Here is a 22,969-nt window from a genome sequence, read left to right as displayed (position 1 = left end):
GTGGAGTTACTTTTAAGTGTGACTTTAGAATATAAAACAGGTAAAATACAAGAAAATATTGACGGTGGCCAAACAAATTGTAAACACAGGTGCCACTCTTGACGCTGGTGACGTTTCTGTCACATAATGTGACGTTCTGAAGCCTAAATGTCCGTTTCCCTCTGTTTACAAGCAAACGTGAAAACTGAGTTTTTGAAAATCTCCACTTTGGCCGGAGTGTTCAGAAATTATCGTTTTTGGTGACTTTGAGCTACGTTTTCGTGGAAACGAACGGCTAAAACGCATGAAAACACCACCGTTTTTGCTACGTGCAAACGGGGCCTTAGCAATAACCCGGATTTTGACTGCATGTAAACGTAGCCACTATTTCTGACTCGTGGTTGTTTTGAAATCTTAGTTGGTAACCCTGGAAATTATTGAAAATAATAGACATGTTCAACTAAAGTGTGTCCTATAATTATCATCACACATGTCTTCAGTCTGCTTGACTATTTAAAGGGTGTAAAGTCACTCAGTATCGTGGAGTTCACACACTGAACATGGACCACAGAAGGTTAAGGAGAGAGTTGTCTGAGGAGATCAGAAAGAAAATTCTAGGCAAAAGTTTTAAAGGTAAAGGCTAAACGACCATCTCCAAGCATCTTGCTGTTCCTGTAGCTGCAGCTGCAAGTGTGCACAGAAGAGTAGCCAACCTTCCTGGGTGTGAACAAAAAAGGGAAGACAAACTGAAGAGACGGAGAGTGGGAAATATTGAACCATCCGTTGCTGTGTGAGACAAACTGGACACCACTCTCGGCAGCCAATCATTAAACGCCGGACTGGATTTAGTCAAAAATGCATCCTGACAAACCACAACAGTTCTGGAAGACCTTCCTTTGGACAGAGGAGACAAAACTGGAGCTTTTTGGCAAGTCACATCATTTAGTTGATTAAAAATCTAAAAAGACTTCAATCTTCCTTTTACTAATGACGGCTTGAAGCTTCTTAAACAAGACTCTCTCAATTGGTCTTCAAAGGAGAGTTAAGTGATTGGTTTGATGTTTTTCTTTTATTTCATTATTCATATAAATTGATGCAGTAAGACCATTTTCTGTACTTAGTTTGTAACTTGATATAAAGCCAGTAAAATCTCTGTTTACATGAAGGAAATATGCAAATTTTAGGTAATTTTTGCTATGAACAAAATCTGAACACTTTATGCAAACAAAATAGGATGAAACATAATTACTTGAATGATAAGGAAAGATAAAAGATTAATAACTTCTCCAAAATATCCCGAAGGGTTCACTGACCTTGAATCCATAAGCCTGGTCTAACTAGTGTGCAGAAACTATCTGGCCGAGCTGATGCTCGACATCCCGGGTCAAGGAGCGTGTGCTCGGGTCTAAAGAGATAAAATGTTAACTGATGACACGCTGGCGTGGACCTACAACACTGCTGCTTAGTAAAACAAAGCATCATTTTTTGTACTTGTGGAGTCTTTAAACCCATAAACTGAAAATAATTTCTTCAAACGTTGTATTTACTGTGATGTGACAACGGACTGGCAGTATTCATGTTTTCACGAGCATGTATTTGTCAATGCCTTGTTTGCGATTGTTACTTTTGTTTGGCAAGCGTAAAAATGTCACGCTGGCTGTTGTTGCTGGCCTTCAACGTCGTCCTGGAAATCAAAACCATCCACTGTAACGTACAAAGAAACTTGGATCGCTAGTTCAGTTAGCGCAGCGGCACTCTCAAAGTTACGCACGCACGCATCCCATCATCACCTGAAAATATTTCTGTTTAAATATTATTTAAAAAAAACAACTTTCCTTTATTGTCAGCAGACTCATTAAAACGTTTTCATAAACTTCAGCTGTGTTTTTTTGGCAGTAAACACTTTATTTCCATGGAGGTTTAAATAAAAAATGAAATTAGTTGGCCAGATCTGTCAGTGGGAAAAGATTCATGAACACATTGCTACATCACAGATTTACAGGCTGTCATATGGCTGAGAAACATTTCTCTCAGGCCCCTGGTGTGTGGAGTGATGACAAACAGTAGGAGGAAGAAGAGAACACAGCAGTGCCTTCCTTTGCCTCATGCTTCTCCTCCTGCTGAGACGCAACTGCAAGCGTGTTAGTGCTGAGTTTACATATAACATGTTTCCTTTCATCCGCAGATTAACAGCTCTTAATTAACCGTTTTGCCAAAGAGTTTTTGCAAAGCATATTGCGTCGTGTGACATTCGAGAGGGCTTTTGGCCTTGCGTGCCACCTCCTTTTTTTTTTTTTTTTTTGACTCATAGCACTTCTAGGGACTTTCCAGGTCACATGGCCGTCCCCAATCACAAATGGCACATGCGGCCATCTGTCAGTGGCTCGCTGCAGTTAGCTGTTGAAAGTGATATAAATGTTGAGCACTGTGGGCAATAACATTTTATGCTTAGAGTATCGAGCGTCTCGCGAGCCGCATTGCTGCGGATACACTTCCGGCCATGTCAGAATTTTAGCAGTAATCATCCGAGTCATATTACCACATAAAAATGGTATAAATTAAAGAAAAACAAATTGCCGCATTTCTGCTTGTAACTTCATGGTGGGAAATGTGGATAACAAGAGAGGGCTTGTGGCATTAAAAAAAAAAAAGACTTGACAGTTTATAAAGTCTGTGTTAGGAGAATTAAAAGGCAAGTGTGCATTATCCACAATCTAATATAAACATTGTTAGATGAATCTCCGCACATTTCATTTATTTGTTCATCCTGCAGCATACACTGCTCAATAATGCAAATACGCTCACGAGAAGTAATGTTCGTAGTATATCTGCAGAGACTGCTAATGTGGGGAGACATCCCTTACATCGGACACGGTGATGCAGCTTTCATAGCTTAATAATAGCACATTTTAGTATAACAACAGCTAGTTTTTTTCTGAGCCTGGAAGATGGACAGCTGGAAGCTGTAGACAATTTGACTGAGTCTCTCAAAGTCTAAGAAATAAACTACTTTAAATAGCCAAAAGCAAATAAACATGTGGGGGGGGGGGATCTATCCGAGCTGTCAGTGAGCATGAGAGAAGGTACACCCTGCTCAGGTCCCCAGTAACTGTTGTGTTACATGTTTGCAAGATTGAAAAGAAATTAACTATTCATTTTACACATGGGGACTTTTTTTTTCTTTATAGCTACTTTGAAGATCCCCTATTTAGAACTTTAATGCTGTTTTTTAAGAAATCCTGTTATGAGCTTTCATCTGATGCCTTATTCTGCATCTGACAACTTTCTTTGAACTTGGTGTTCAGACTCAACATCCACAAGCTGCTCTAAACTGCTGAGTGCAGTCTGCAATCGAAGCTAATTGATGCCTTCAAAGCTGGGTCCATAACAAGTTATCAAAAAATGCATCTAGCTTGAAATCACCGCAGTCATGCAGGAATGGCAGCTAAGTGGAACTGGAAGGAAAGACCAGATCTGGAAGCTTATGAGCACTTGGAGACGGAAGAACTGCATGAGCAGCAAACCCAAGCAAAGCCACCACATGACTGCGAAGAGCTGCAGAAATTAGAAGCTGACACAGGAGTTGTGCACCGTTCCATCGTGCCGTGTCGGTGCACAAACAGCATCTGGAGGGGAAGTCTTCAAGGAAAAACCTTATCTGAAACTTTTTTACTTATTTTTAAATGATATAAGTGACAAACATGTAGTTAAAAACTGCTGAAAGCCTTAATACTAGCTATGAAAGGATCGTGTCAGAGCATAATGTTTGAGTTTTTCAGGGACCTACTGAGTGCCATGTGGTTCAGTGTTGTTGATGACACTGGTTTAGCACGGAGACTTCTGTTATTCAGCCAGTCTGATTCATTTCTTTCAGTCAATCCCACCAGACAAACCAGCTGCTCTTTCTCCTTAATGCTGCATGCTAGGGATGCCCCGATACCGGTACTGGTATCGGGGCATCATTGACTACGTTTACATGCAGTCAAAATTCGGGTTATTGCTAATATTCCGGTTACTGAAACCTTCGGAATATTCCGTATACATGGTAATTAATCATTCGGGATATCTGGATCAAACCAAACAAATGCTGCTTCGCGCAACTTTTCGCTCACCTTCTTTTAAATCTCTCTATCCCGGTACTTTCTACCGTCTACAAATGCCAAAATGTTCATATCCTTCATTACATTTATGAAGTGATTAGTCTCCTCCTCACTCCAAAAGTTTGGTGTGGTTTTGCGTTTCTCTGTGTTTAGAAGAACTTCCTGGACTCAAAAGACCAGGATTCCTTGTGAACAGAGCATGCGCAGAAAACAACTTCATGTTCCGTTTGATGGGGATATTCCATTTGGCGTTTACATGACCGAATATTCCGGTTTTAAAAGGAGTAAACCAGGGGTCACATTCGGGTTTTCAAAAACCTGAATATGAGCAAATTCGGGTTATTCAAAGGGGTTATTGGTGTTTACATGGCCGTGCAAATTCGGGTTATTGCCAATATTCAGGTTTTAAAAGGGTTATTGACTGCATGTAAACGCATTCACAGTTATTGTAGTTACTGGTTATTGACTCTAGGGGGAGATGTTGAGCCGCCCCGCGGCTCCCCGGGTGAGTGTGCAGCCGGGCGGCGCAGCAGCCGCCGAGCCGCCGCTGCTCAGCCAGCTGTTCCGCGTTTCAGTTTGTTCTATCTTCCTTAATTATACAAACTGGACGGTTGAGTATTACCCTTACTCACAGGGAACTTCATTAAACCCTCCACGTAAATCACAGTACAACGTAGTCTCATCGCAGGTACATCAACTGCGCATGTGTGGTGCTTCACCTGAAGCCGTCCGTGTGAAACAACAAACAATCCCATTGTTACATTCCGGTTAGCCGCTAGTCGGCTAAGCTTAGCGTGGTGGTGAGAAGAGAGTGATACCCGTGAGTGAGACATGCAGGCAAGATAGCAACAATTAATGCAAGCGGGACGTCAGCAGTGTGGACATATTTCAAAATAAGGGATGACGACAGAAGTAAGGCAGACTGCGTGCTGTCGGCGCGTGGCCGGGGGGCGGGGGGGGGCAGATGGGCCGCAGAGGAAAGCCCGGCTGGCTGACGTTTGTTTAAAATTGAATTTCTGTTCCAAATAAATAAAAATTCCAATTCATTGCATTTTTAGCCTAGTTATTTTTGTGGTAGAAGTATCGGATCGGTACTCGGTATCGCCGAGTACACAAAACAAAATACTCGTACTCGGTGTGAAAAAAATGGTATCGGGGCATCCCTACTGCATGCCAAAGTTAACTATCCAAAGACATGTAAAGGAGGGTCGTGAGGAGTTTCAGCAATGCCCCATGAAGAGGAACCAAGGGAATTTCATCACACAATACAGCTGTCAATGATCAATGAAAAAGCAAGAATTACAGCTGCAACATAAACTTTCCTGAGCTCGTTTTTATTTTTCTCCCTGCCAATGCTGGAGGGGGAGGGTCATGAAGATGAATGCCGATGAACAGCTGCGTTTAATCATTATTCACATCCAGTATGATAATCCAAAGTTGATCTGATATGGATTCTTGAGAGAGGAGACACACCGCAGGAAAGCACGAGTAATTTTGCAGAAATAGCAAGTCACCGCAAAACACCCACACGGCCACACAGAGCCTAATCTTTTATTGAACAACCTGAATTACACAAATGAGTTTGTGCATCTTTATTTGTAACATTCAAAGGGACCAATCATTATCTTTTAATTACTAGAACCCAGTAGTGGGGCCCATTAAAGCAAAGTAATTAATCTAACACTTTCGCAAGGGAGGGGATCCGTTGTGCAAACAGCAAGTTCACTGAAACTGGTTTTGAGCTATAATATTTACACATGAAGAGGCACTGAAAAAACAAGTTAATGGTGCAAGCAAGGACTAAAGTGAGGCAGTATAAAGAGCTGCACTTCTTACATTGAGTACTCACTAGTTTATCAGAGATGTATCTTCTTACATCTCCTCACCCCATTGCTTAGCAAATGCACCCCTGCTACAACTGGCAGAGATAAAAGGGTAAAATAAATCAACAAACGAATGACAAACAAAGCTTTGTGTACCACACCGTTGTCTGTATGCAGTATAAATCCTATTTATACTCCTTGTTAACATCCTGGTATGTGCTTCAGCTATGCAGATGATTGATTAACATGTCAAATTGAATCAGTGTCAAAGTAACACTGCTTGATGACAGTGCAGCGATATAGCCAATAAATGAGAGAACTCTGTCAGTCCTCAAGGATGGAGGGACACTGGCGCCGACCGTACAGGTCTGAGTTTACTGTCCTTGATGACTTAGTAAACAAGGACGCAGTAAATTTCTTGCAGAAAGATGCAAAACAAACCAACCTTCCCTTTTTTTGACTGATTGTTCCGGTAATCCACCGTCCACATACATGTAGATATGGACACGTTTGTTAACAGAGGTGTCAAGTAACGAAGTACAAATACTTCGTTACCTTACTTAAGTAGAAATTTTGGTTATCTATACTTCACTGGAGTAATTATTTTTCAGACGACTTTTTACTTTTACTCCTTACATTTTAAAAACAGCCTCGTTACTTTATTTCATTTCGGCCTTAAATAAAAACTATCCAGTTAAATTGCTCCATCCGGATAGAGTGAATTTGGTTGTGGTTGTTTCAGATGTTCTTGTCCAGTTTTGTTCTTACATCCGTTCCCTCAGATTCTTGCAACTAAACTTGGATGTACATTCCAATAAAGGTTAGGATAAATGATAACATGCCTCTGAAGTTTGACTTTTTGCTCCATTACAATACTTATAGGCAACTAGTCATCATATCTCCTGCTCTCTGAAACACATGTTAATGCTCAATAGTACACATATATGGTTCTTTAATATATTTGCATTATACTAAGCTTTTTTCCCCCTTACATTACTTTTACTTTTATACTTTCAGTAGTTTTGAAACCAGTACTTTTCTACTTTTACTTGAGTAAAAAACTTGAGTTGATACTTCAACTTCTACAGGAGTATTTTTAAACTCTAGTATCTATACTTTTACCTGAGTAATGAATGTAAATACTTTTGACACCTCTGTTTGTTAGTACCCGTACGTACTTCTCTGTAATCTCCTTAAAATGCAGTGTCTAAATTTCATCACTCAATGTTCAGTAAATTATTTATTTTAATTTCAGGTTATTTTGGTAACTGTACCAGCAAATTTGTCCACCACTGACTGCATGAATGGATAAGGTTCTATTATGTGCTAAGTGTAAATGTTTGGGCTTGAGCCGTTCCGTGTGGAGTTTGCATGTTCTCCTATTGTGTGAGTGGGATCACTCCAGGTACTCCAGGCATCACCCCCCCCCCCCCCCCCCCCCCCCCCCTCCCCCCTCCTACACACACACATGAAAAACATGCATGTTTGGCATGCTTGGCTGATAAACTGCGGATGGGACCGGCTATGAGCGTGCACGGTAGCTCGTCTCATTTGTCTCTGTGTGGTCCCGTGATGGACTGGTGATCAGTCCAGGGTGTACTCTGCCTCTCGCACGATGGCAGCTGGGCTGTCACCGTGGCAGCTGATCCCACGAGGAAGCAGGTACAGAAAAAGGCTGTCTGGACGGACGCTTTCATCTACACGTCAAGCCGCGACGCCTGTAAACCGGATCCAAAACTGCAGGACACACATTCAGAGCAGTATTCACACACCTTATTGTTCACAGTCTTTTAACAAAGTCCAAATTAAATGAATGGAGTTCTCTGAGAGGTACGATTCAGCAGTGGAACGGCTTCCTTCTGAATAACTGTGACAGAGTGACACTCAAAGGATCAGGTACAGAAAAATAGACAAACCATTACACGAGTTATTGATCAGGCAGAACTGCCTCATAGATGACAGAAGGATCTAGTGAAGAATGAGCAGGAGAGCGCTGATCATAGACCAGAGGCGGGATGAGCAGATGAGCTGCAGGTGTGCAGAAAGTACTTTTGGGGGGGTGGGGGGGTGGGGGGCGTCCTGAAGACACGACAACACGTCAACTGAACACATACAGGAACAAGGGAGGCGGGAGCAACACCAGTCTTTGCAGAGAGATGAATATAGACATATTAGAATAATTACCTTATAAATTACACAAGATCAATAATATATTTAAAGGAGCTTGAGGCAGGATTTATGAAAAAAATTTGTATACGTTTTAAGTTTTCTAGTAATAATGTCAGATGAAGCGTTCCAAACCAAAAAGAATGAGCCCTCTAGTGTATCTCTCCGTTGCCTTGAACAGGCTGTGTGCTGCAAAATGTGCTGCAATTCCGGGCCCGAATTTCCCGCGCTGTCCTGCGGATGTGACGTCAACTGACGCTGCATGCGCGTTTTCCCCGTTCTCCCGTGCCGGCTTCACTGTTGGCTGCAGTACCCCCGACGGCCGTCGTGGCGAAGGGTGGCGCTAATGAGTCTCATTTCTTAAAAGGAGCCTCATGCTCCTTTAAGTGACTTAATTGAATGTTTAAAAAAAGATAAATATGCTAAAACGCTATTGCAAAGTCATAGCTTTTTAGTCATTTCAGTATTTCCCATCTGTATAGTATCTAAATTAAGTATTTTTACAGTATAATTTTCTACTAGAGGTGGACAATTAAGTATTCATTACTCTTTTTTCTATAGACATCTCGGTGTGTTTTTGTTGTGGTTTAATTCTCTAAAAAATGAATTCAACATAAAATATCACGCAATAAAGCTCACGAAGAACCAGCCAGGCATTCAATGTCATCAAAATCATAACTATGTAGGTTAGATACTGCCCTTCAAAGTTACATGATTGAAATATCCCTTCACTCTCAGAGGAGGGAAAACAATCAAATAAGCGCAACTAATTGCGCTTTTCAGCAAACTATTAATGTCTGCCTCAGCAAAAAGAGAACACAAGAGTTTCAACTTTGGAGGAAAATACTTGCAGATGTGACAGTCCTCTGCTAATTTGTCGGGGTCATTCTGCACGAGTGTCCCCCACATCATCAGCACGCCATGCAGGAAATGATTCATCTGCATCCAGGAGAGAAGCGGAGCGCCATTCCAAAATTACCTATGAGTTATCTCCTCAATAACTTCTAATCAGACAGCTGCCGTTTCCTCCACTGTAAACAAAAGTAATTACAGTAGATGTGATGGATGGAAAGAATAAGGCAGCTTGTGCATGCTCAGGACCGGCGTGGCGCTCCGCGGAGCGGAACACTTTAATTAGGGACAGCCGAGGCGCGCGCAACTCCACGAGTCAAAGCACACAACTGTACGGTGCTAAAATAAGCCTCCGCCTTTAGTTTTCCCAAGTTTGGACGAGTGATATTCTTTGGCACCTCTGAGGAAGCAGTTTTGGGAAAGGAATACAATTTAGTGGTATATCACTTCATCCTTATTACAGGTAATGAGAATGTGAGTAGAATCCCAGCATTCCTCCACAGAGTGAAATCAAAGCTGCACTTTTCTAAAGTCTAACCACGAATGTGTCCTTATACATTCTCCTCAGTGCACTGAGTAGTTGATTTTTTTTTTTTATAAAATATTTAACGCCAGTGGAGTTAATTCAGAGGAACTGAAAGGCAAAAAAAAGTAGACTTTGTCTACAAATTATTATTCATCATTAATTTAGTCTGTTTTAAGTTTTTCAGTGAACAGTGTTACAATTTAAAGATGCACGACGCGTGGTGTGAGGACACTCCTTTGCATTCGTTTCATTTAGGGACACTTAAGAAGAGGACAGATCCTTGTGTCCAACAACATCAGATCCTTGACATCTTGAAGAATAGATCTTTATTTAGTCATTATAATATAACGAAATTAAAAGTGCCATCAGTCAGTGCTAAAAAATGAATAGATAAATACTATAGCTTATAAAACATTTACACACAACATAAATAAAACAAATAACCTAAAAAATATATATATAATTTGGCCTACACATGCACACAGTTTCTCATATCAGTTACAGTTTGAGTAGATTAAGTTTTATTACAGCTGTAGGATAAAAAACCGTCTCTGAATCGGGTAATTCGGTTTGACATAAAGACTCGTGGGTGGTGTCATCGGACTCAGTTTGGAGTCCTTGAACATAATTGGTGCAAATTAGCCCCGCCCCTTCTTCTGATTGGTGGATATTTGATAGTTCCTACTTTCTGCCATAACTTTTGAATGGTTTGATATAGAGTCGTGGCTGGTGTCATCCGCTAAATGTCCAGGCCTGAAGAATCTACATGCAAGTCATACAAGCGCTTCCACTACAGCCTGAACGTGCACAAGGGTGCAAGGGCCCGTTCATCACTGCTTGCAGCTTTAATTATTATTATTATTGCTCAGTATTACATTTAATACATTTAATTCATTATATTTCAAAAGTCTTGATTCTGAACCCACTACTGTGTCTGTTCTCAGTGGTGAAAAAAACCCTCCTCAACCTTCCCGGGGAAAAAAGAAACAAAAGAAATCATGAAGATCCAAAGATGGAAGACATGATCCTGAAAAGAGGTCATTTGTGTTTCAGCTTGATGTGACAGAGATAATCAGTAATTAAGCTCTTATGATCTTACCAGAGAATGCTTTTAATTCAATGAACTGAAGTGGGCCAGAAAAGGCTGTTAATTGAACCAAAACCTTGGTTGCCATCTTGAATTTAAATGAGAAATCTGAGGTGTCAAAAAACACTGTTTGGTGAGTATTGATTAATAGCCTATTGAGCAGAATAATTAAGCACTAAAACCTCCAGTTGGGTAGAAAACTTGAGCTAGATGATGATCCTGCAGTTCAGTAATGCACTTAGTTTTGTGTGTCAGTGCATCTGTGTGTCTAATGTCTAAAGGGGACTGGTGACACTTGCCGTTGTGTGTGTGTGTGTGTCTGTGTCTGTGTCTGTGTGTGTGTGTGCGTGTGCGTGTAGGGTGTCTGTATACAGGTATCTACTATCCTACTATCCCAAACTTTTAAACTGAATTGTTGTTTTAAAAAAGTGATTGTGAATGTGTTTAAGTATATAGTATACTGCTGTCCTCAGATATAAAAGATATAAAACAGCTTATCACTATTCCAGTGTTAAATATGATTTATGGACATCAGGAAGATCTTTGAGGTGAAATGGAAATGATTCTGTTTGTTTCCCTATTTCCTCTGCTGATAACGTTCTCCAAGTGAGATTACAACCCCCCACCTCACCCCCACCACCCCCTCACACACTTTTTCTCCCCCTCCGCCGGCTACTTGTTACTCCTCTCTGATGCTGCGGCTCAGACGTAAACAGCCAGCTGACCTTTCCTTCCCTGCTTCTTCAGAGACCCCGCCGCAATGCCGGACATACGGTGCAATTTCACTGATCAGCGGACGTAACGGCAAGTCGAAATGACATTTCTCACATTGAGGGCACATTGCTTTGACGCATTTATTTAGCAAACTCTGGAATTTTGATGACCTGCCCGGTGAGTTCAGCTAGCGAGGGGATTTTGGAGACTTTATTCCATTTTGCTGGAGCCCAAAAGGTGCATTACTGTGAGCTCCTGCAGCCTGGCTTAAAACAGAATAAAAACCAATGTCGTGGAGCAGAAAACTACATGGAAATGAACCCCCAGAAGCTCACTTTGCATTAGCTTGGAGGTGGTCCAATCACATTTGTATTTAGTTGTGTGGTGGTGTTTTTTTTTCCTTTTGCATATAATCAAATTTTGAATTAAACAGTTATGGACAATAAATGCAAAACTGTTTTTTTTTTTTCTTTTATTGCTTCTTGTATAGACAAAAATATTCTTTGATCAAAGACAAAACCACGAAGTGTTCAAACAATCCCTACGGATAAGATAAGCTGTTGTGTTTCTAAGATTTAGCTGCTTCAGTAACAGTAATTTCTTGAAAAAAGTGCAAATTATAATTTTTTTAATTATTTATTTAGATCTATTTATAATACAGAATTGATAAATGTAGAAAATCCCAGAAGGGAATTGTACACAGTCGTTTCACAGAGGTCTCGCAGAAAGACAGATTGTCAACTCAGATGTGAGCATGAAAAAAAATCAAGGTTTTGCTGCTCACTCAGGGTTTGTTTTTGTTTTTTATGTGGATTTTGTGCAGCCAAACCTGAATACATTTTGTGTCAGTTATAAATAGGTGACTGGGTGACAAGCCGGCAACAGAAAAAAGTTTTGTAGAACACAAAAGTTGAAGAATATATACATATATTTAAACTGTAAAATATTTGTGTCACGTTCTTCTTGTTCTTATTTTTCTTGCTCTTTCTTTTTTTTGTCCTGTCCCATTCAGCTGTTCCCTGATCTATGTCTGTCTGTCTTTTTGTCTGTGCAGATTATCAGCCCTGGTATTTCATCACCTCTGCAGCGTTTACCTTTCTGCTTTTGACTCTTAAAACAGTTTCACTTACTGTAAACATTTCCCTCCATGAAGATTAGCTTGTTTTATTTGACTCTTTTTTGGTTCATGAAATTTCTGGGTTTACTTTTTTTCTATATTGTGGTTTACTGTGATTTAGTTTGGTGTACATACTGTAACTTTTACAATTTTTCTTACAAAGTGGTTTTAGATATTTTATTTTGATTAACGGAATTCATTTTTGCTGGGCTTTAAATCAGAGGGGGAAGTTAATGTATTGCAAAGCTGCTCACATGAAATAGGCTATGAGGGTTTTTTACCATACTTTACAATGTGTTATGCACAAATCTGGGTTTGCTTCCAGCCTGAAAGGCGACAGGAAATCACAAAGAATGAATAGTTCAGTAAAAAAAAAACAGCAATGTGCACAGTATTCATATCCTTGCAATAAAGATTTGCAAGATATTTAATGAAATGAGGGCAAGTAATCACAAATCAGCATCTCCTGGGTGAATATATAACTGTTATTAATACTTTTCATTCAATGCTCCAATCGTATGAAGAGAAAGTTTGGACATGTAGCGGTGTTACAGGAGAGTACTCCTAATATTACAACACAGTTCTGACCAAAAACGACGAAGGCTTGTGTGCTAAACACGTTTTTCTTTGCTCAATGGTTTCTAGAAAGGCTTGGGAACTGGAAATCATAAGACCTTCTAAGACCAAGATGCTCCCGGTCAAGCCATGCTTTCTCCCAGCTGGCTGTGGTCCCAACTGAGTTTTTCTGAGATCCTGCAACTTGAGATGCTGAGCTGGTCCTGCAAGCAGAACCTGGACACCTGGAGAATACGTTCAAGCACTTGAGTCTTAAATGTAATTGTCTTCATCCAGAGTATCAGAACTTTCCCCTTAGGCTCACTTCCTCAGTTCAGTAAAACCACTGTTTTTAAAAATTTGTTGTGGCTCTAGTGGCCTTTATTTTGAAGGTGGCTGGACAGGAAACTTGGGTAAAGATAGAGGGGTAGACGTGCAGTAAAGAGCTACAGGCCAGGACTCAAACCTGTGCCGCCTGCATGAGGACGATAGCCTCTGTATATCATTTCACATTGTTTTAACCACTAGTCCTCTACCTCACGCTTGAACATATTAGCCTGTGAAAAATGGTAAAAAAAGGAGTCAGTGTATAAATTAACAGATGGTACTCTATTTTATTTATCTATTTATTTATTTTACATCCCCAACCATCACCACTTCGGCTTTACGTGTGCTTCAGGAATTTTGATCAAATCAATAACCAGTTGTTTTTACCTTGAAAACATGAGACAGCACAGTCAAACGGACCTGAACAAACACTTGGAAGACACCGTACATTTTACAGAAGTTCTGTCAAACTTTATTTCGTTACAAATTCCATCATACTCAGGTCTTCTAGGACCAGTGTCTTAAAATAAATTGAAAAATAACATGAAATTTCATATTCAACTGATGAAATTAAGAAAAAGTACTTATTTGTCCTGCTTTATTCTGTTATTTACCAACAAAGTCTACATTACACTTAGGACAACGAAAGATTGCTCTACTTTGGCCAACACATAGCTTGAACGAAGTTTATTCTTAAGCATTTAATTGATCAAACAACAAAAAGCTATGAAATTGATCAGTTACAGCTAACAAGTATTTTATTTATTTATTTATTTAAAAAATGTAGAAAATCTAACTAATGCAGTGAAAGATAACATATTTAAGCTCGGCATTTGGTAAATATATATTGTATGTATATATATATATATATATATATATATATATATATATATATATATATATATATATATATATATATCACAATCTGTGGTGTGAGGACACTCCTTTGCATTCGTTTCACTTAGAGACACTTAATTAGAGGACAGATCCTCGTGTCCAACAACATCAGTTTCATGGCATCTTGAAGAATAATACTTTTAATTCCATCATATTTCAAAACCGCTGTGTCTGTTCACAGTGGTGAAAACCCCTCCTCAACCTTCCCAGGGAAAAAAGAAAGAAAAAAAAATCATGAAGATCCAAAGATGGAAGACATGATCCTGAAAAGAGGTCATTTGTGTTTCAGCTTGATGTGACAGAGATAATCAGTAATTAAGCTCTTATGATCTTACCAGAGAATGCTTTTAATTCAATGAACTGAAGTGGGCCAGAAAAGGCTGTTAATTGAACCAAAACCTTGGTTGCCATCTTGAATTTAAATGAGAAATCCGAGGTGTCAAAAAACACTGTTTGCTGAGTATTGATTAATAGCCTATTGAGCAGAATAATTAAGCACTAAAACCTCCAGTTGGGTAGAAAACTTGAGCTAGATGATGATCTTGCAGTTCAGTAAATGCACTTAGTTTTGTGTGTCAGTGCATCTGTGTGTCTAATGTCTAAAGGGGACTGGTGACACTTGCCATTAGATGTAAGATTAATAGCACTAAAATCTCTAGTTGGGTAGAAAACTTTTCAGAGACTTTTCATGGCGAACGCGTGTTTATGGTCATTTTCATTTTGTAAAAACATCCCTCTTCATCTTTGAATCCCCCCATCCAGCCCTTTCCCAAATATCCTAAGTAATTCACTCCCAAAGTTTTTAACTGAATGTATTCCTTGTAACAGTGACAGTAGGGGAGGTGTCCAGGAACACAGAAAACTAGACTTCAGGTTAACCTCCGCTGTTTGTTTTAAATGCCATTTCTTATAGTACATGACATTGTACTTACATTACAAACAAAGACAATACCTGCCTTCTACTTACCTGGGAATATTTACCTCTTCTTCCAGCCTTCGACCGCTTTGTGGAGTTAGATTATGTTCATTTTCATAGAGGAGCCCACAGATGATTGATCAGACTCCGTTTAGAGTTTATGGTTAATGAAGATTCCACTTAAGATAAGTGATACCTAAGTTAAAGCTAGCACAGAGCACAAATCTCATGGATTTGCCCACACTTTCCCGTATGGTTCCTTCATTTTTCACTAATGATGCTCATTTAAACAATTTTTCATGGAAACTGTGGCAGATGGAGCGAGCCAGACTCAGTCTGGTCACTACTGTCGTCAGAGGAAGAGTTTGTAGTAGCTGGATATTTTCATGCATGACGGAGTCAAGCTTGCTGTGCTCAGATACGTGTGGCGTCTCCGGGCTTCAAACTGGAGAAAAATAGTGTCAGTAAATGAATGCATTCTTTTGTTATAGTCAGTACTCGAGTTGAGGGGGGATGAGGGGGGATGGCATCCCCCCCTGAAATAAAAACGGTCCAAATCATCCCCCCTTTAAAACTGCCACCCCCCCTTTCCATCCCTTATGTCATTTCATCAATTAATGTGGTTTTACTGCTATTTCAACATTTAGAGTCATCACCAGAAAAATAACTTATTTGACAATTTTCACCTGTTTCAAGTAAATTTTCACTTGAAATAAATAGGAAAATCTGCCAGTGGGTCAAGATTTATCTTCTTATTACAAGCAAAAAAAAATCTCCACTGGCAGATTTTTCTACTTATTTCAAGTGAAAATCTACTTGAAACCACTGTGAAAATTGTTTTTTCCAATGATGTCTTGTTTTAAGGGTAATGAGATTTGTTTACTAAAATGAGAATTTTTAACTAGAAATAAGACAAATATTCTTGTTAAGATTTTGAGTTTTTGCAGTGATCCATTTTACTTATCCTGTGAAGGACAGAGTCATATTGATAAGTTCAGAAAACTGTTTTTTATTGTTGTGTTTTGATGTATTTGATGTAAGCCCAGTGGATATTTAAAGCTTACAGAAGGCTGCATTTAACTGCTGCTATGTCATTCCTGCAGTATTTCTGCAGGTGTTTTGGTCAGTGCTATTATTAGTAATATATTATATTATTTGTAATCAGCACAAATTATCTGTCCCCATATGATAAAATCCACCACCCCCCCTGATTTATTTTACAACTCGAGTACTGGTTATAGTACAAACTGAAAAAACACATACAATAATCCATCAGTTCTTTAAAACTAAAACATGTACTCTATTGTGTTACAAACAGGCCAACAGTTCTCTAATTTACAATAACATGAAGGAAAGTGGGACATCGGCAGCTCCATTTACGTAAGGGTATCCACTATTGGAACAATAGCTCTTAACTTAAGTGCATCTCTTGATAGGAGTGTGAGGCTAATTTGAAAACAAGGCACGACACTGAATGCAATTTCAATTAACCGTAGAACACCACTGATATTAGCAAATAAATACAACAGATGCTGGTCAGCATACAGATCTTGACATTGGGGAAAAATCCTTGCGGTCGCTTTTCTTGTTTCCCTTCAACCTGTGAATTGCAGTGGAAACACAACCTCAAACATCCTCAGAAGAAACGTAACCGTTTAAAACTCTGGCAGGTTTGTCTCTGCTGATGGTAAACAGTCCCAGCTAATAGTTAAACAGATTAACAAGCACGTCCTGACCAGAAAACCACCAGTCGTAGCTCACACACATCCTGATAGCTCACGATGGAGGATCCCATGTTTCCTTAATAAACAAATTGCACAATGTTCCTTAATAGTGATGTTGAAGCTGTTTTTTAACTACCATCTGTTTGATTGGGTTCACTGGCTGCCTCTGGTTTGAATTGGCCCTTCATGAGTAAAAGCAGCTGAGCTCTGAGCCCACAGTGGATGGACTGTCCGAATCCCCCGGACTCTGGATCGTTTCTGACAGATGTGACCGACAGATGTAGCAGAGATTATTAATGTAGGAATGGAAGGCTGCTAACATATGAACAGAAGAACAGTGAAACAGGATATTTAGAAAAGAACATTAATCATGTGCAAAAATTTAAAGAGCGTATCAGTACTCATCTGAGAGATTACTTTAATGGACCTTATGTTCAAATCAGGTTAAATGCGGCATAGCTAATGTGCTAATATAAATACCTTGTGTGTTTGGACAGCAGGCTGAGGAGGAGCATGGAGAGCTTTCTGAAAAGTAGAAAGATTTGATTCTATTTCACCGTCGTTGCCCTGACAGCAAAATTATTCTTTTTTTTTTTTTGCTTTGCTTGAATTTAGCTGTGTTTAATCACATTTTTTTTTTTAATGTTCTATCTTTGCCTCCATGTGCACTTTTTCCGTTGTCTTTGCATGTTCATGCATCTTTAAATTTATTTAAAGCGTCTGTGGTGGCAAAGATTTCCCATTACACGTCACACTTGTACATGCAAATACCAAAACTAAAAGCTTAGTCTTATTTGTTTCCATAATAAATGTATGCTATTGTTTATTTAAAGGGTGAAACGTCGTTCTGCCTTTAGTATCATGGAGTTCTTCACATTGAACATGGAACAGAGAAAGCAAAGGAGATGGTTGTTTGAGGAGATCAGAAAGGACATTTCCCGTGACAACAGGTGTAAATATCATTCAGAGGTTTAGGGTCCATGTGACTGTAGCAGCTGTAGAAACCTCCCTGGATGTGGTAGTAAAAGGAAAACTGAAAAGATGGAGAAGACACCCTTCAAACCTGAGACCTTGAGCTGTTTGCTCAAGAGGAGTGGACTAAAACACCCGTCTACAGGTGAAGGAAGTCTCACTTGGTGTTTTTAGATCAGATCCCGCTAGGCCTGTGTTGAAAAAATCGATTTCCCAATTCTAAATCGATTCTCATATTAATTCATGAAAATCGATTCATATGTCTAAAGATCGATTTTTTTTTTAATCTTTTTTTAATTTTTTTAAATTTATTTATGTATTTATTTATTTTTTTCATCATTACATTACAACTTTTGGTTATTTTTTTTGTTTATCCCCAATGTTTTGTTGGACACGAGAATAACTGGTGCCATGTTTTTGCCTTTAAATATGTTTAAAGGTATGAAAACATTAAAGTGTTAGGTTATACTTGCATAAATTGTCTATATTTAATTACTTTATATACTGTCTTGGGGTTACATTTGCAAAAAATGCTAAAAACCAAATGCTCAAAAATTAAAAACCAAAATAGACCGAAAATGGAACAAATAAAAAGGGAATGTGGGAAAAAATAAAACCGATTTCATCCGTCTCTGTTTGCTGCCCTGGATCTGTTTGGTAATTCTGACCCACATGATGTTTCTGAAAGCAGTTCTATCAGCATTCTGGGAGCTGATTGGTCCTTACAGCATCATAAGCTGCCAATACTTGCTGTTGAATCTCAATATAATACTAGTATTAATATTTTGCATAACTACAGTCATATAATTCATGCAACAGCTCAAAAAACAGTTTTAATAACACTAACCCAAATCAATATCGTAATCGAATCGAATCGGATAGAATCAAATCTTGATAATCGATTCTGAATCTTAAGAATCGGAATCAAATCGATTCTTGACATTTGAATCGATCCCCAGCCCTAGATCCCGCTATTATGGCTGGTTTGCTGATGGCGAGTTGAGGGGAGGGAAGGCGAGACGGGAGGCGTTATCCGCGTAACATAACGTAACCTGTGTGGGCGTGTAGAACGACGTATTATCCATACATCAGCAAGATTTATACGCCGACAGACAGTTGTAATTTTCAAAATGAGGATGGATGAACATCCGGATAAGTGTTTTTTGGTCAGGTTTCACTTCTTGCAAAGACCAGTTTGTCATTTTTGTTTCCAGTTGTTCAAACAAAGGACCATCATCCTTTGTGGTTCCGGACAGACGGCGGTTTATGGCGTCCTTGGCTCCTCGGCTGAGTAGCTCGCGGATCTCCTGGCCTCTCATCTTGCAATTATAGGCTCTACCTGTGACGTCCTGCGGCTGCTGTTACTTCCATCAGCTGTTTTCTACGACGGAGTATTAGGGCCAAACTAAGAAAAAAAAAGAAGGAAATTACTAAAAAATAAAGTCATAATAATATGAGAATAAAGTTGTAATATTACGAGAATAAAATCGTAATATTAAATATATTATAAATATATAAATATAACTTCACAAGATGCTCAATATTCAACATTTTAACACACTCTTCCTCTTAGAGTTCTCATAAATTAACACTTTATTCTTGTAATATTATGACTTTATTCTCATAAATTGCGACTTTATTCTCGTAATGTTACGACTTTGTTCTCGTAATATGACGACTTTATTCTCGTAATATTACGACTTTATTCTCGTAATATTACGACTTTATTCTCGTAATATTACGACTTTATTCTCGTAATATGACGACTTTATTCTCATAATATGACGACTTTATTCTCATATTACTTTATTCTCGTAATGTTACGAGTTTATTCTCGTAATATTACGACTTTATTCTCGTAATTTCCCCTTTTTTTTGTCTAAGTTTGGCCCTAATACTCCGTCGTAGTTTTCTTATTTCATAAATTGATAATAAAAAAAAAAATAATAATAATAATAAAAATACAAAAACTCCCCTGGTGGGCTGTACTAAGGTTACGTGATCAATAAACCCCCCCACGACCCACCACCACGCGTTAGTTCTGTTTACATTAGACCTGATCTCCACACGCCGCTCCCATCAGTCCATGTTAAACAGGTGACACGGTGGATCCGCACGTTAAACGCCGGGTATCTGACAGTTTAAAAGGGGCCACTGATCTGAGCTACAGAAATTGCTCGATGTCAGTGATTTCCTCTAAAGGTTGAGGGTTTTCTTTCTAATGATTCTGTTAAACCAGAATTCAATGAATTTCATTAGTCAACCATCAGTAAGTTATTATTCATAATCACTTTTGTTAGTTTCAGTTATTTCAGTGACCATTGTAAATGATTCCTGCTTTAATGCTAAGTCTGTCTTTACTTTTGCTCCAGTTGTGTATTTTTAGTCTTCACCTTTAGTCTGCCAACTGGTGGTCACTTGTATTTGAACGCTGTTTGGAGTCATTTGGAATTAGGGACTGTGAAAGCCTTGAAAGACTCTCACATTTACAAAGACTGCCATTTACTCTTTTTTTGTCTCACAAGAAGGATTTTTTTAATATACAAACTGTAACATCCAGGTTCTAGCGAAATTTATGAGCTGATGCTTTGTTAAACTTTCTTCTTACTTTGTTTTACTTCTTTTGTACATGTACAAACGTATATATTAGTTCGAAGCACCCACAACTCACAAGCCCATTTCCACTGGATCTCTGGCCGTTTTTGCTACATCACAAGATTTAGAAACCACCAAGTATGTCAGCATTCTGCCACAGGCTCCATCTCTTACAACAAGAGACGGAAATATCTTCCAAGACAGTAATTTTCTTCTTTAAATCCCACTCCCCCCCTGTCCCTGAATGAGAAAATGGGTGCTTCCTAGAGAAAGGCTAACCAAATAAAGCCCTCTTTGGGCCTGGAGCCACTAATCTGTTATTTAATTTCAGACGGGTTTCTGGGGCAGAAGGACACAGAGGAAGGTCAAGGGCTACTGTACAGAGAGATCTGTGCGTTTGGGCATAACCTGGGGTTTTATCAACAGTCTCAGCTGGCTTAGACCCAGAACACAGCGTGTGCGTGTGTGTTCCTGTGGCTGGCTGTGCCGGGGAGGTAGAGTTACACAAATCAGACTTGATGCATGCCAGCGATATCACATGACAACAACAATCACGGAGAAAATCCATTATTCAAAACGAGTAAAATGTTTGGGATGACTGAGCATCCGCAAACAGAGAGGGATTAACCCTAAAACAGGACGGCGTCTAACTGGGAGCGATTCAGCCTGTCAGATGTGATCTGCATGTGAATTAAATATTTGTATTACTACGACCGTAACTCATGCTATACCTGTTAGGTAGAACAGTGTAGTCGACAGATAAACCACCTAATGTGCAGTGTGGAAGGATGAATTTGAACAGCGTGGTTAAACCTGTGGGAGAGGAGAAGAATGGCCTGTAATGAAGTCGACCGGGCTCTGCCTGAATGAACACAGAGTGAGCCCGGGAACAAGACCAATAATTACCAATGGCCAGGCAGTTTCACCATGTCTCTTTAATCTAAATAGGCAGTGGGTTATTTCACACAAATGGCTTTGGTATTCATACATGGACATAAAGATCTAGGACTTGCTTAAGCACTTTTTAAAAAATGCAGTAAAATAACACGTAAAACCAGGCATGAGTAGATAATACTTTCCGAAGCAGTTGTAGAAAAAAAAAAAAAAAGTAGAAAAAAAAAAAGGAAAATTTAAAAAATGCTGACATAGTCTGTGTTCGTTAAAAACCATCTCTTACATGTAAGGCTGTCAGGTCAGTGAGAAAATTAGGGTGTATCCCATGCACCATTTGCAGTGTGTTGGAGCTTAGCTGGCATTCAATTTCAATTTCCTCAACTTGTTGAATATAGGAAAGCAGCACACACTGACAGGTACAAGTTACTCCAGTGACAGACGCTAATTAGCGAGACCTGGAGTAATAGGAGAGCCAAGCTCGCCCCAACCCCCCCTTCTCTCTCTGGCAACTGAGTCAGGGTCATCTCTTTAAGTGTCTCACTTCCTTTCAGACAGCAGATCTCTGGCACATCTCCCATCACAACCCATACAGAGGGATGTCAGTGACAGAGAAAGGATCCTGTCACATCCTGTGGTTTTCAAACGGGGGATTCTGCTCTGCATACAGCACGGGACACAACTCACTCAGCTGCGTGTGCTCACTGTCACGACTCACGACCGTCCGCTGACAGGGCTGGGGGAAAGATCATTAGAAAAATAACGGCACGTGATGTGTTTGTGTGTTTTTAAGGGAAAAACGTCTTTGAAAGAAGATGGACTCATCTTCTGCTCAGCAAGGCTTTGGCATTCTGCAGGGGATGCTGGAAATAGTCTCCAGGTTGATGGATAGGTGGCATGGGGATTACGTGGCAAACTCATCTCCTCCCTCCCCCGACTCTCCGGCCTCGGCTCCTGGAAACAGACAAAAATATGGTGCGTTTGCCTTCGGGTCATTCATTGTGGGAAGAAAATGCTTAGCTTTGAAAAATACACACCGCAGGGCAATCACAATAACACATAACCCACAAACATAAGCGCTGACGAAGAAAAGTGTGAAAAAGTTTATAAACTCTGATCGCAAAATTAACGGCTACACCTATAAGAATATGTTGCTCCCAACGCTGTTACAAGCCACAAGTCTTTGTAAATCAAGACACCTTCTTTTAAGTGTCTCTGTGGACCAACCCCACGGCTAGCGCACTGAAAAAGTGTTCACCCTGCATCATTAAACACTTTGAATTAAGCTGGGTGGAATTTAATTATCTCACACACGCTGCTCTCCTACCAGAAGCCTTTAAAAGCAATGTAGCTGGCTATATGCTTAAACGCTGAGTTTTTGGCTGCATTAGTCTCGTCGGTAAGCTATGGCTGTATGCAGTAGGAATGGGTGATATTTTACCGTTCACGATAAACCGTCAAAAAAATTCCCCACGGTAAGAATTTGTCATCTCGCGGTAAAAACAATAAATTCCCGTTGATGACGTTTTTGTGTAAAGCTGATTTATGGTTCTGCGTTAAATCCACGCACAACGTACGTGAAGGAAGGAAGGAAGGAAGGAAGGAAGGAAGGAAGGAAGGAAGGAAGGAAGGAAGGAAGGAAGGAAGGAAGGAAGGAAGGAAGGAAGGAAGGAAGGAAGGAAGGAAGGAAGGAAGGAAGGAAGGAAGGAAGGAAGGAAGGAAGGAAGG

The 22,969-nt window shown here is 39.6% G+C and overlaps 1 protein-coding gene across 2 annotated transcripts in view; it reads right to left on the bottom strand.

The window, feature by feature from the left end:
- Window positions 1-21,248: 21,248 nt before the first annotated feature.
- cd276 (CD276 molecule) overlaps window positions 21,249-22,969 on the bottom strand; it is a 122,779-nt gene continuing 121,058 nt past the window's right edge. For both annotated transcript variants that reach the window (XM_061746251.1, XM_061746252.1), the window contains exon 8: window positions 21,249-22,195. The gene's annotated coding sequence lies outside the window, so the exon portion shown is untranslated. The remainder of the gene's footprint in view (window positions 22,196-22,969) is intronic.

Source organism: Cololabis saira, chromosome 2 (genome assembly GCF_033807715.1).
Source record: "Cololabis saira isolate AMF1-May2022 chromosome 2, fColSai1.1, whole genome shotgun sequence".
NCBI lineage: Eukaryota > Metazoa > Chordata > Actinopteri > Beloniformes > Belonidae > Cololabis > Cololabis saira.
Note: the sequence above shows the minus strand (reverse complement) of the source record. Positions and strands in the feature narration are given on the sequence as shown.